The sequence below is a fragment of the Mus musculus genome, chromosome 10, assembly GCF_000001635.26.
Source record: "Mus musculus strain C57BL/6J chromosome 10, GRCm38.p6 C57BL/6J".
NCBI classification, from domain to species: Eukaryota; Metazoa; Chordata; class Mammalia; order Rodentia; family Muridae; genus Mus; species Mus musculus.
In genome coordinates, this window is record NC_000076.6 from 37,139,392 (window position 1) to 37,154,785 (window position 15,394).

General features: G+C 42.3%; 1 long non-coding RNA gene across 4 annotated transcripts; it reads left to right on the top strand.

Moving 5' to 3' along the window:
* The first annotated feature begins 140 nt into the window (after positions 1–140).
* Positions 141–12,594, top strand: 5930403N24Rik (RIKEN cDNA 5930403N24 gene). Of its 4 annotated transcripts, NR_166103.1 has the most exons (4): positions 141–702; positions 6,883–6,965; positions 9,486–9,615; positions 11,096–12,594. It is a non-coding gene; the product is annotated as an RIKEN cDNA 5930403N24 gene (long non-coding RNA). The 4 variants fall into 4 exon arrangements; NR_166104.1 differs by lacking the exon at positions 6,883–6,965 and having other exon boundaries at positions 141–1,354; NR_166105.1 differs by lacking the exons at positions 141–702; positions 6,883–6,965 and adding an exon at positions 1,679–1,794.
* The last annotated feature ends 2,800 nt before the right edge of the window (positions 12,595–15,394 follow it).

Genomic DNA, 15,394 nt, shown 5'->3' on the forward strand with positions numbered 1-15,394 from the left:
CACTCCATAAGGGTTTCACAGATAGTGCGCAAGGATTTTTTTTTTTGGGGGGGGGTGTTTCTTTTTTTAAAAAAACTGCTGCAATTGTTAAATCGTCCCACACTGAAAGGTATTTAAACCACGAAGATCGAATTTCATCTAGCAAGATCTCCAGTTGGAATTAGGTCTGTAGGCCAGATGTGGGAAACGCAAAAACAGCAAACAGCCTAAGCCATGCTCGTTCCTTTCTCTCCTAGAGGCGTGAAATAAAATATTTTGAAATTGGTCCTTGGAGCACCTCAAATCGCGTCTCTCCAACTATTCCAATTACCGATCACTTTTCCACAAAACATTGTGAGGACCATTTTCAGAAGATCGAAACTTGCTAGCATGTTATCACTGTAAGAAACGACATCATTAATTTTCCTCTGTGGTAAAACTAGACCGAGCCTTGAGTGTACGAATCCATATTTACAGTTGGGAGGCAGCTACTCTCGTCGACACGGGTTGTTTTCCTAGCCTGCTGCCAACATCGGAGGGACTCTCATTTTGAACTTGTCTGTGCACAGCATCAAGTGTGCTCCTGGAAGAGAGGCAACAGCGAGGAAATCCTAAAAGACCGAGTCCTAGTCTCAGAAGAAATCGCCTGCAAGGTTGAGAGACAGAAAGAAAATCCCTGGAGACTCCACGTCTAACCCAGGCTAAAGGCAAAGCTCTACAGCGGTGTGTAGGATATCTCTCTCGTTCGCTACAGCCCTTGCCACCGAAGTACCAGACGCTTTTAGTGTGTGAAAGACCAGGCGTTGATTTAATGTATCTGGAAGGGAGAGGGGATAGAGGATGCAACTTAATAAATATTCCTCTAGTCTCGCTCATGAAAACATCCAAAACATCTTTCGGCGTTTGCATTTAATGACTGCAACGTGAACGATGGAGGCGAGAAGCAGTCGAGGGAATGGCTCGTTTCTCTTAGTGTTGGCTCGGAATTGTCAAACAGTTACTTTCTGTTCATTGTAGGGAAATAGGTCACACTTTGAGTGAAAAGGACAGTTGGTTCAAGCCAATAACCCTTTGTTCAAGTGCTGTTTGACAGTCCCTGAGCAGAACATCGTTGCGTGAAGTTTCATCTCCTGTCCAGTACCTTTAGATACATTATTAAATCCCAAAGTCATATTCCACGGAGCGCCTGGAAGGAATATTTCGTCGAAACGCGTCTTGCCAACCAACGTGTTAGCACCCGTAAGGAAGCCTGCTGGACTGGCCCGAGAACCCGGCCGCCAGGATGGACACGAATCCCTCATTAGCAGTTCCAACTTGAAAAGTCAACTGGGCTGGTCCAACACCACCATCCAGGAGATTCCCAAAGGCTCAAAAGGCAATCTGTGCACCCACCCCACGGGAACCTTGCCCCTTCCTCTGCGTCTCCCTCCGGTTTTAAATTGGGATGATTGCTAGTTCGCTTTCGGATTTTTTCTCCCAGACATTCGGGGGCTGCTTTTGTGGCTCCTTTGTTAACAGGCTGTCGTGCAGCTTTCCCCCCTTTTCTTTCTCCAATGCCTATTTGCCTGGTATCGGCTCGTCTCCGGGGCAACCGCGGGGAAGATTCGGAGCCCCAGGCGCCGGGAGGGGGAAGGGGCGGAGCCCGGCGGAGTGGGGGCGGGGAGGGGCGCGAGAGGAGGGGCGGAGGGAGTGGGTCAGGAGGAGACCCCAGGACCCACGAGGAGCAGATGGCCGCTCCGGGGCGGAGCCCGTGAGCGTCAGGGGAGCGGGAGAGCCAATCCGTCCCTGCAGCAGCGCGGGAGAGAGCCAACGAGAGTAAACACGCGGGCTGTCCCCCCCCCCCCCCCCCCGCGGTCCCTACTTTGCAGCTGAAGACGTGATTTCCTTTGGATAAGAAAGCTCATTGCCAGTGTGGTTGGAAAGCTGGCGGTCCCCGGGAGAATGGGTTGGGAGGCGGGTTTGGGCGGAGCTCTGAAATCTCCCTCTCCCTTTCCTCCCCTCCCACCCCGACTCAGGCACCCACTAAGCCTGGCGAGAATGGAAGAGGCGGGTGGATGGGAGAGCGGGGCGGGGCTGGGAAAAGGGAAGAGATTGACTCTTGCTATGAACCTTAAGGAATGCCAGCAAGCTATTGGAGCTGCTGGTCTTTACCTGCTGCAGTTCCCCTACAGTTTGGTGGTCTCCCCGTAGAGTTAAGGGTTTGGGGGGGGGGGGAGGCGGGGAAACACCCGCCAAATGCATTTATATAAGTGAGATTAAAGAACCCATAAGGACATTAAAAATTGGAAGCAGGCGCCTATAGCCAACTCAAAAGGGAACACAGACTTTTATTCTCCATTTGCACTGTTTATGGAGGGATGTGGTGTGTATGAGTGTACAGAGTCTTACTGTGCAATACAGGCTGACCTCCAACCCTTTGGAGCCCAGACTAGTCTAAAACTCATGATTCACAGGGTCTATTTCTCAACTGCTAGCGACTAACAGGGGTGTGCTATTACTGCCAGCTCTGTGCTCCCATTTATTCTGACCTGGTGGCACCATAGCTAAAGGTGCTTGCATTCAAGTCTGAAAACCTAAATCCATCATCCCAAGACCCAGATGGTGTGTAGATAGAACCAACTCTTGAAAAGGTTCCCCGACCGACCCTCACCCCTGGCATACACTACACAAAAATTTAATGTAATATGATGTAGTAATCTGTATACGGTCTTCCTATACAGATTACCACCAATGCATCTAAGATGCACCACAGAAGAAATCAGAGGTCAGGATGGTTTAAAATGTCAGTTTAGGGCAGAAGAGCACTTGCCATGCAAGCATGAGGACCTGAGTTCAAATCCACAGCACCTGTGTAAAAAGCCAGCCCAGGTGTGTGAGCAAGCCCAGTGCTGGGGGAAGATCTTTGAGCCTTATTGGCCGACAGTCTAGCTCTAGGTTTAGTGAGAGAGTAATAGGCACCTGATTGCAGAGAGAATATCTTGTGTATTGTATGGATACACCACCTGTCAATTAAAAAGCCAATGGCCAATGGCTTAGGCAGGAAATAGGTGGTGGGACATCTGGGAAGCAGAAAGAATTCTGGGATAGAGCCAGGTGTGGGAGATTTGCCTGGGAAATTTTGAAGAGACGGACACATGGTACTTGAGCACAGGTAACCAGCCATGTGACAGAATGTAGATTAGAATAAATGAGTTATGTTTAGTTATGATCTAATCAGAAAAGAACATAGCATTATGGCCAAGGTATTTGTAAATATGTTTTGAGTCTGAGTCTTATTTCTGGGATCATGGGGCTGGGAGGAAGAACCAGGCCCAACATCTATATCCGATACCTCCTCTGACCTTCACATTTATGCACATGGGCATGGGCCCTCCACACACCAGTGCATACACCACTACATACGCACTTGTTTATAAAAGTATGGAATAGTAAGAATTCTAAGTGCAAATGTTTTTAAAATCCAGGTCATAAGAATATGCAACAGATGGCAGGTAGGGTCCAAAAAATCACTCTGTGTAACTTGTGCTATAAAAGGATGAGCAGAAGAAGAGAGACTGAAGAAGGCTGAAAAGAAACTCTAAAGTAGTAGGGTAAAAAGTAAAATCAGGAGTATAGTCGGGGAAATCATGGTAGATGTGGTACTGAGGAGGAACGGCTCATTTTGCCAAATGCTAGAGGCTAATCAAGTAAAATAAAGACTGAAGACATTATAGACATTATTGCTTTTATTTTTCTTTTTCCAAATGAAGCCTGACTCTAATCCAGGCTGTCCTCGAACCCACTATGTAGTCCAAACTGTCCTTGTGTTCTCAACAATTTTCTTACCTCTGTGCTCCAAGTGCTGGATTCACAGGCAGAAACTGCCATATCCAAACTTCTAGAGCAGTTTTTGTAGCATGCTGAGAAAGGACACATGTTTAGGGCTTGAAGTGTTGAGCGTAAATGGGAACACACTTTTAATAAATAAATAAATAAATAAATAAATAAATAAATAAATAAAGCAAGCTTGACTGAGCAAAGAATTTAGAGAGACAAAGCAAATTTTGTTACTGCCTTGAGTAAAGATATTAGAGCATGTTTGATGGGCTAGAAATGATTTCAGGCGAAAGGAAAATGTTATAAAGACAAGAGAGGGAAAAACTGTGGACAGGGCTGAGATGGCTCAATTGGTACAGTGCCAACCCAGAAAGAAAAAACCATGTTCAGATCTCCAGTGCTCATGTAAATTCCCTGCACACATCTCTAACCTGTGTGCCGGGAGTAGTAAGGGAGAGAAAGGTGGATCTCCCAATCACATTGGCTAGTCTGTCTAGCCAATCAATAATCTCCAGTTTCAGCATGCAACCCTGTTTCAAAAAAGTAAGATGGGGACCAGTCAAGGAAGCCAATGTCAACCTCTGACTTGCACATGCAGGCATACATCTGTGTATACCACAAATATGCAGACTGCAAAGTGGAGAATGGGTTAGGATATTCTTGGAAAGGTAAGAGGGGGAGAAGATATGCATACATATATAATATGATATATGTATACCTTGTTGAGACTTGTTCAATGGACTTCAAGTACTCTTGAACTCTTGGCTAAGGATCCCTTTAACTATTGATCTTTCTGCCTCACTTCCTACGTGCTGGGAATACAGACCTGGCTAGGAAATTAATGGACTTTTTAAAGAGGCTGGGTCAATTGAAGTAATAAGGAAAAGGGGGAAATTTGCTAGTGGAAAAATGAGGAAAAACTCCCTTCTGGTGGTTTCTCTTTTCTCTTGACGTCATGAGCTGAGAGTTAAGGAGACCAGAGAGATCTGAGGTTTTGTTTTGTTTTAGCAGATGCAGAATAGTGCCTGGGAAGGTGCAGTGTTGAAACTTCTAGGCGCTTACTGGAGCACTGTAAAGAACCAGTCAGTTCTCAGTTGGGTTGCATACAGCCTTTTCATTGAGTAAGAGTGTCCTTGTTATAAGCCTCTTGAAGACTGTCAAGCCCAACCTACTCAAGCAAGGAACAGAAGTTGCACATAATAAAACACAGATGAAAATGGCATTACTGTTTGTTACCCAGCTCAACTTTGGCTAGTTCCATATAATTTTACATGTGCTCAGCAATCACTGCCAGAGTCTGTGTTCAGCTTGCCTTTTACCTTTAACTCCCTGGATTTGGACCATTATCTTCATTGTAGTGGGGAGTTGTCTGTAAGAGTGTGTTTTTTTCCTCTAGGTTCCAAGCTCCCAGAAATAACAACTCTGAGACTCAAATTTATTTATAGATACCAAGGCCACATAGCTAAGCATGTTTCCCAACTGGTTTATAATTTAATTATCCTGTTATTCAATTCTAAGTTCTGCCACATGCTTGTTTACCTGGTCTTTAGTTACATGAGACCATCTTCCTCTTTGTCTGGGACTTGGCTCTATCCCAGAATCCTTTCTGCCTACTGGATGTCCCACCTTCTATTTTACTCTTTCCTGTAGGTCATAGGGTTTTTTATTGACACGTAAGTTTGATGCCATTGTACAGCACACTATAGATTTCATTTTGCGGACAGATTCAGAACTGGTAATTAACAAGGTCAGAGAAGAAAATACAATAAGAATAAGTGGATGCTCAGAGTCATCTATTGGATGGAACACATGGCCCCCAATGAAGGAGCTACAGAAAGTTCCCAAGGAGCTGAAGGGGTCTGCAACCCTATAGGAGGAACAGCAATATGAACTAACCAGTACCCCCGAGCTCATGTTTCTAGCTGCATATGTAGCAGAAGATGGCCTAATCAGCCATCATTTTGGGGAGAGACCCTTGGTCTTACAAAGATTATATGCCCCAATACAGGGGAACGCCAGGGCCAAGTAGCGGGAGTGGGTGTGTTGGAGAGCAGGGTCAGGGGAGGGTATAAGGGACTTTTGGGATAGCATTTAAATTGTAAATGAAGAAAATATCTAATAAAAAATTGTAAAAAAAAAAAGAACTTATAAGAGCTCAAGTAATTGTACTATAACACAGTAAAAAAGTAAAAGCACACAGTAGGAACTTTATTAGGCTTTCAAACAGGTGTGAAACTTGCACCTCTCTAATTTTAGGGTTTGCTGCAGTGTACCATATGAACAGCCCATGTCACTGCAATTTTATTTTATATCAGAAAAGATGATAGACAAATAGGGTGGATTTTAGACCAGTGGGAACAAAGCCCAAAGAAAAATTTTAAACATTTCTCCAGAAAACTCTGGGACTTTCCCTTCCCTCCCACCCCCGCTGCCCTTGGTGGTAGGGTAAAGTGACTCACTGTCTAGGCAAACTCCTGTAAAACTCATTGGCCTTAATGCTCAGTGATCCTCCTGCCTCAGTGGCCAGAATGCTGGACTCAGAGAGTGAGCTTACTTTATAGAAATTCTGAATCAAATCCCAGTCACAGTAGCATCTCTTAGAATATGCTATACTGACCTTCTTGGAACAGGTTGGAAACATTCCCTGTGTGCCCTTGGGACAAATGACTGGAAAGGGAGAGCAGGCACAGTTTCCCTTTCGATTTGTTTTCCTAGAAAACAGGAGGTTGAATACTGATGAGCAATCTCCACTTTTCCTGAAAGGATCAGGTTCCTCATCTCACTGAGTTTCCTAGATTTCTTTCCCATTGTTAGAGCGTACTCCGAGCTGGCTAGCCAAAATTCAAGGAACAGATTTCATAAGATAAAAACAACAACAACAGCAACAACAACAACCAAGTTGGCTCTTCAGCAGGAAGAGGGTAGTTTGTCAGTGTTATTTTAAAGTTTAAATACTTTCAGATGTTAAAAGGGAAGTTAAGGGCTGGAGGGATGGCTTGGAGGTTAAGAACCCTTGCTTTTTTAGCAGAGGGTGCAGGTTTAGTTCCCAGCACCCACATGGTGGCTCATGACTATCTCTAACTCCAGTTCCAGGGGATCTGACATCCTCCTCTGCTCTCCACATGCACCGGGCATGTGCAAGAACACTCATACACATAAAATAAAAATGAGTAAGTCTTTAAAACAAAAAGTAAGCTATAAGTGACTAGATACGTGACTAAAATTGGGTATTTAAGTTGCTAATGGCTCTAGAAACTAAAGTATAACAATATATCAAACATTTTCTGATGATTTTGATTTATAATGTCATTTTTAAAAAGACATGTTTGTTACAATAAATAAATGTTCTTTACCCCCACATAAGGGAGGAAGGGCTCAAACCTAGGACCTTGTACATTCTAGCAAGTACTTTATACCAGTGAACTACATCTCTAACCCAATTAAAATAAGAAAAAAAAAACATTTAACAGTTAGTAGTAGTGGTCCAATCTTGTAATCCCAGGGAGGATTAGGGAGGAGGATTATATATTCATAACTTGCCAGTCCTAGATCAAAGTAAGCTTCATAATGATATCTACCTCCATTTTTAAAAATTAATCTTCCACTAATCAGAATCTTAGCAAGTTTCCCTTGTTCGGTGTACTTTTCATTGACTCAAGTATTGTGCTAGACATTATTATAAAACAATTGGTTGAAAACCATCCTTCTTAGCTTTAATTGTTCACTTGACATATACGGGAATTATCTGAAAAGGAAGTCTCATTTGAGGAAATGGCCTATGGAACACTGTGTTTATTGTTAATTGATATAGGAGGGTCCAGCCCACTATGGGTGGTACCATTCCCTAGGCAGGTGGTCTTCCACTATTTACGAAAGCTAGCTAAGCAAAGCATGGGTCTTCCAGTGAGCCAGTAAGCAGCATTGCTCTATTGTTCCTGCATGATGTCCTGCTTGTCACTGGCTTTTCTTGATGGACTGTGGCCTAAAAGTGTTAAGTCAAAATGATCCTTTCCTCCCTAACTTATTTTAATCAGAGTATTCTGTCACAGCAACAACAAAAAAAGTAACCTAGAATACACTGACTTCCATGTGCTCAACAGATAATTTGGTTACTCTGTAGATGTTTCTGTCTATTTCCTTCCTCTTGACGTCATGTCCTTAGTGTCTAAAACATGGATTCCTGTATGTATGACAAGAATCCCTTTGAAAGTGCATTGATTGAGGTTTACAACTATAAAAAATAATTGAACGTCAAGGAAGAGACCCGGGTGTGGTGGCACACGCCTTTAATCCTAGCATTCGGGAGGCAGAGGCAGGCAGATTTCGGAGTTCTAGGCCAGCCTGGTCTACAAAGTGAGTTCCAGGACAGCCAGGGATATACAAAGAAACCCTGTCTCAAAAAACAAAACAAAACAAAAACAAAACAACAACAAACAAACAAAAAAACAAAACAAAACAAAATAACAAAAAAAGAAGAGACTGCAATCCTCACAGTATGATTTCTTTGTCTTCAAGAGACCTCACAAAGAGACCATGTTGAATCATGGTTTTCTTTCTTAAAACATTTCTGGCATTCTCTAGCATCTTTGGAATAAAACTGAAGTCAAAATTCATGATGCTTACTGCCTAAATTACTTCCTAGGTCATCTTTTCTCTCTCCAGAAAACTGTGTTTATAGGTATCTTTCTTGTTTTGCTTCTGAAGTCATCCACCTTGTGTGTTTTCCAAGGCTTTTAAGATCCCACAGACTCCACTGATACAGATTGTCTGGGTCACTGACCTATAAGCTCTAATTCTTGCCTGTAATTGATTTAAGTTTCCCTTCAGCCAAAACCTATAATTACAAGACTTTCGTATTGATAGATTTTATAAAATGAAGATAGAAGAACTCTTTCAAGGTAGTTCCTAACTGAAATTCTGAAACCCCTGAAGGAAGCCAGATAGATCTCTGTCAGCTTGTCTCCCCTTTCTTTGAAGAAGGTGCAGCTTTTCAGAACAGAGCCTTGACTTTGAACTTTCGACCTTTGAACTCTTGGCTTGCTTGTCTTTACCACAGCAACAGTTGCATCAGTTGCATTTCACATCAAAACGACATCAGTTTGTTATTGATTCTAGTTTTCCTTCTGGGTCAGAGAATTTTTCCCATCTTCATTGTGGTGTTTCTCATGCTAACAGTTCCCTTAGCAGCTTTCTCTGCTGCTGTTGCCTGTTTCTAAATGTCCTGAGGGCTTTGAGCTTAAACTATACAGTGACTATATAGTTAAATAAAAATACATAGCAATTTCCCCTGAATGTGAATTCCTGTTCTTTAGCCAGAGGGGAAAAACAGAAGACCAGAAACCCTGCAAATTTTCATCCACAGTATTTACATTTTTAAAAAAGTAATGTTTTAGGAATCTCCAATAATGACTGAAGAAAGAACTGTTATACTTGAAATGTCACAGTTTTTGAAAATCATTTTCATTTTATCTTCCATTTACTAGAAAAATTGAAGGATTCATTCAATTTGGTGGGTGTAGGGTAAAAATTATTTCACATTATGCAAGTATCTAGTTTAGGCAATAATTGTAGCTTAATTCTCTACTGAGAGTCCATCATTACCGAGTATTTAGCAAATTTGAGCATATTTAATGGAACATTAAAGTGGGTTTTGTGATGTTATAAAGATAGTAACATAATTCTTATTACAGTGGGTGTCTATGCATAAAGAAGACAGCAACATGAAGCTGAGATTGATTCCCATTGGTACTGAATCAGAACTCATAGAAACAAGTAAATCTCCTTGGAAATTATCACCTATCAGGTCACCATCACACCAAGGTGAGAATTCTTCACATCTTGTTTGTCCCTTGACATAGCTGAGAAGCAGAGATGTCAGCTGAGGGACTGGCTCCATCAGGTTGGTCTGTGGGCATATCTGCAGATATTTTTTTGATTGCTGATTGATGTAGTAGCAATCAACCTATCCTGGTTGCCTGAGCTCTGTAAGAACAGTAGTTGAACACAGCCCTAAGAACAAGCCAGTAAACTATGTTCCTCCTCCATGGTCTCTGCTTCAGCTCCTGGCTTCAGGTTCTGCTTGAGTTCTTCAGTGATGGACTGTAAGCCAGTTAGTGAAATAAACACTTTCCTCCCAAGTTGGTTTTAAATTTTGTTGGGACAACAGAAAACAAACTTTGGACATAGACATGTAATTAATTCTGGGAGTCTCATATTTTTGTGCTGTTCCCAGGCCCATATATTCAGTTAAACCTACTTTTCTCTTGTTAGAAAGAAAAAACAATTGTCTTGATACTTTACAGTTGTGTTTGTGTGTGTGTGGTTTTGTTTGTTTGTTTATTTTTTGAGACACTCTGGTATTGAACTCATTACGTACACTATGTATCTTATCTCCACTCAAATGATGCAGCAATGATCCATCTATACATGGCTTATAGTTGCATTAAATAAATGAAACAAATTCCAACTGCCCACTATTTGGAAGTTATTGTCACATACTTGCAATCTAGTAATCTAATTACACTAGAGGCTGAAGCAGGTGGTGAATTTGTCTGGGCAGTATACTATGGTAGTTTGAATGAAAAGTCCCCATAAGCTCATAAGGAGTAGTGCTATTGGGAGGTGTGGCTTTGTTGAAGTAGCTTTGTCATTCTTAAGGCAAATGTGTCACTGGGGGTGGGTTTCTCAAATGCTCAAGCCAGGCCTAGTGTGTCTCATTCTCTTCCTGTTGCCTGTGGATCTGGACATAGAGCTCTGTCTGTCTGCATGTTACCATGTTCCCTGCCTTGACGACTAGGGACTAAATTGTAAGCCAGTCCCAATTAAAAGCTGCTGTAGTCATGGTATCTCTTTACAGAAATATACCCCCAAGATGCTGTCTTAAAATTTAAAAATGGGGGGGGGGGGCGTGGTGGTGCATGCCTTTAATCCCAGCACTCAGGAGGAGGCAGGCAGATTTCTGAGTTCGAGGCCAGCCTGGTCTACAGTGTGAGTTCCAGGACAGCCAGGGCTATACAGAGAAACCCTGTCTCGGAAAAGAAAAGAAAAGAAAAGAAAAGAAAAGAAAAGAAAAGAAAAGAAAAGAAAAGAAAAGAAAAGAAAAGAAAAGAAAAGAAAAGAGCACAGAAATTTCTAAGGTGAACTGATGGTGGAAGGAAGCTTATTATTGAGGTTTGGATTAGATGGGCATGTATATGGTGGGATAATACAATCTGTAGCCAAGAGCCCAGCACATAAAATAAATCCCAAGAAGGACCATGTTTCCTTGCTGGCTTATAATCTAAAATATGAACATCAACAGGCACTCGAAGAGACATTGACGGCGAAAAGGAATTGAACTCAATGGGAAAGCACGGCACCATGAAGGAGCCACCATGCAAGGGCAGCAAGTGAATCCAGGGGAGGTCTGTCTCCAAGAAGACGAGCAAGGAAGGCCGAAATGCTCATTTGTAAAGGAAGTATTTGAAATGTCACCCTCCCCCTTTTTTTCTAAACTGTTTTCTTGGGAAGCCTTCTTATAGAAACTTAAGAAAAGATGACTGGGAATTTATATTGTTGATATGGGCACACCACGTCAAGGACCCCAATGCCTCAGACCTCTGCAAATGATAAAGCTTCCATGGGTCAGGTTTGGAGAAATGGCAAAGCCTTCCACTCTCCCGAGTACCAGTATTGACAACTGATTGCTCTTTAGTTAATGCCAGTGTAGAGTTAGCACCCACCAGAACCATGGCTTCCTCCTGCTGCATATTTACAACTTAAGACTGTTCCCCTATGAAGACTTCCCACTCAGACAAGCTAACCCCTCAGTGGTGGTTTGAATGAGAATGACCCCTGTACAATCATACAGTTGAATGCCCCCCCCCCCCACCCAGTTGGCGAATCTGTTTGGGAAGGATTAGGAGGTGTAGACTTGGAGGAGGTGTGTTACTGGAGGTGGTCTTTGAGGTTTAAGAAGCCCCCACCATTTCCAAGTAGAATCTCTCTCTGCCTAGTGCTTGTGAATCAGATATAAACTCTCAACTGCTTCTACAGTGCCTACCTGCCTGTTTTCATGTTTCCTGCCCTGATAGTCATGGACTCACCCTCTGAAACTGTAAGCAAATTCTCAATAAAATACCTTCTTCTATAAGTTGCCTTGGTCATGGTGTCTCCTCACAGCAATAGAGCAGTAACTAAGACACTCTTTTTCTTGTGCTATATAAAATAAACACTTGTTGTTTGGGGGTTGTATAGTAAGTGGCTTCCATCAAAGTGAGCACACCCCAGGTGATTCCAGCTTTTCTCTATGAGACTCTGTCATTTCTCGTGACATTTTCTTATGATATCTCATATTGCCCCAGCTAGCTTTCTGGGATGAAGCCATGCAGCTTATGGGCTGCTCTTGAGAGCACAGTTGTAGGAGAACCTGATGAATTCATGGAGTGTTATCTTTTTCATCCAGCAAGTCTACTGTTCTCATGAGAAAGGCGTTCTTCCTTGAACACCTCATCAGGGTCTTAGTCAGGGGAGTCAGCAGTGTGGTATTAATTGTAAACAACAGTTAGAGAAATTTGCATTTTTGAAAGTCCCATCCTTCTCACAGAAAATCCAGATGGGATGATGTGTTCTCTTCAGACCCCTCCCCCCTCGGGTTTTTTTTTTTTCCTGAGTGTTAATTAAAAATCTTGTTAACAACAATGTGTGAATAATGTGTTTACCGCTGAATTTCTTTGGGCAGTGGTTTGCTATGTATATGCAAATTTTATTTTTGCACGTTTGCTTTTCCTCCAATTTCGAATAAAATTGTTGAAAAGATAATTTATAATAATTACAATCCTCAGAGTTGTTATTATTCTCATCATCAAAGTCTTTGAAACCCATGAATGTAGCAGGGAGCAGAGCTATGGATGAAATAACAGTTTTGGAATCAAATAAACTATGCTTAGAGTCCAAGATTTGTGATTTTCTTACTTATAATATGAGGCTAGGTGACATCTTCCCTACATGCAGATGGGAGCGGTATTCTCTCTCAGAGCTTCGAGAGATTGATTTTAAGGATCTGTATATGGGAAATTCTCCTCTATGAAGTTTACATCATTAAAGGGCTGCAAATCAGACTCCAGCTGCAAGGTTGGAAGAGTTAGCATAGGAATACCAAGTCCCACCAGAACTGGAAGACTAGTGTGGCAAAAAGCTATCTTCCAGTAATTTCACAGCCTCTAAAACAATTTAAAAGTCATTTTACAAGATACATTCTGAAGCTTCACCAAGAAAGTCACTTTCTCTAGATGGCTCTTCTTCATTGCTCTGACCAAAAACCTGACTAAATGCAATTTTATGAAGGAAGTGTTTGTTTTGCTCATGGGTTTGTAAGTATAGCATCTTACAATGTAATCTTGAAATGATGGAACACATGGTGGAGTTCATGATGAAACTCCTTAGTGGACCAACAAATAAAACTCTCTGCTCACCTGGCTTTTTCTCTTTCCATTTTTATTCAGTTTGGACATACTAGACCACTGTATGGTGTCACATATACAGCTCATATACTAGCTAGTTTTGTCTCATCTTGACACAAACTAGAGTCAAGTTTGGGAAGAGGGAGCCTCAGTTGAGAACATTTCCCAGCCAGATTGACCCATGAACATGCCTGTGGTGCACTTTATTAATTAGGGGTCATCTTAGGCTTTCTATAGCTGTGACAGAACATTATGACCAAAAAGCAAGTAGGAGAGAAAGGGGCTTGTTTGGCTTACACTTCCATATTGCTATTCATTATTGAAGGAATTTGGAAAAGGAAGTCAAGCAGGACAGGATCTTGAAGGCAGGAGCTGATGCTGAAGCCTTGGAGGGGTTCCTCCTGGCTTGCTTTCCCTTTTTTGCTCAGCATGCTTTCTTATGGAAGTCAGCTGGGCCCTCCCCCATCATTCTGTGGTTGAGAAAATGCTTTACAGTTGAATCTCATGGAGGCAGTCCCTCAACTGAGGCTACTCTCTAATGACTCTAGCTTGCATCAAGTTGAAACAAAACCAGCTAGTAGAGTGATTGATATCGACAGCCCAGTCTATTGTGAATGGTACTGCCCCTGGACAGGTGGTCCTAGGTTGTATAAGAAAGCAGGTTGAGCAAGCCTTGGGGAGTATGCCTGTCAGCAGGACTCCTCCATGGCTTCTGTTTCATTCCTGCTTCCAGGTTCCTGTACTTAGCTCCTGCCCTGACCTCTTTCATGATGGACTCTAAGTTGAGAAGTGAAATAAACCTTTTCATCCCAAAGTTGTTTTTTTTTTTTTTTTTTTTTTTTTTTTTTTTTGGTCATGGTATTCATCACAGCAATTGAAACTAAGACAGGGTGGGTCTTCACCACTCTATAATGGGTTGGTCTGGTGCTGCTAAATACTGTATCCCAAGACCTGGGTGCTCTAAGACAAGCAGATCCTCATGTAAACCATCTTTGATTATGCAAACCTTGCCTCTCAATTTGTCCCTGATTAGTTAGTAAAGATGTCTACAGCCTATAGCTGGGCAGAAGAGAAGTAGGCAGGGCTTGGGACTCTGCAGCTTGGGGGTCTTGGGCAGAGACACAAAGAGGAGAAGGAAAAGGAAGAAGACGCCATGGTGTAGGTGGATCATGATCACATGGCCATGAGGGACAGGCTGTTAGAATAGAAGAGGCCCAATAGGAACACACCAAGTGATATCTTGGAGTTATATATAGGAAAATAGACAAAATAGCATAAAGGGTTGATAACCACCTGACTCTATGCTTTTAGGCTTATTATTAATCTAAAAGTTTTCTGTCTTTTATTTGGGAACTATATGATCGATGTGGGGTAAAATAATAACTCCCAGAATAATATTTACAACCACATCACACAGTTAAACCTCTCTGGAAACACACAGAAATGCTAGAAGTGATTTCTACTCCAGCCAAATTGACAACTAAGATTAATCATCATGCCAGCTGTGATGGCTGATCCTGGTGTCCATCATGCCAGCTGTGATGATTACTCCTGGTTGTCCACTTGACTACATCTGGAATGAACTACAATCCAGATGGAGGGCACACTTGTGACCCAGATTCTTGTCAGAAGTCACAGGCTTCTGACCCGGATCTTGACATGGGACGATACAAACTTTTGATCCAGATCTTGAGGCATAGTGAGCATGAAAAGCTTAGGTCCAGGCAAGGTAGAACATGTCTTTGATCTCAGGAGACAAGGCAAACTGATCTCTGATTTCAAGGCCAGTCTGGAACAGAGCAAGGTCCAAATCCAAGCATGGTGGTACACACCTTTAAAATGGGCCATACCTTCTGTTGGAGGCCTACATAAGGATAATGGAAGGAGGAAAGCTATCTCTCCTTTGCTTGTTTGCACTTACTTACAAGCACATCTGTTGGAGCCTACTTCTTCAGGATTCTAATTTATACAGAAAGCCAATGAAAACATCTAACCACATGGGTCTGAGCAACTACTAAATTCTTGGACTTCCTATTAACAGCTGGCCAATGTTAGGTTAGTTGGATTGCAGACTGTAAGTCATTCCAATAATTACCCTTAATATATAGAGACATTCCATAAGTTCTGTGACTCTAGACAAGCCTGACTAATACGCCAGC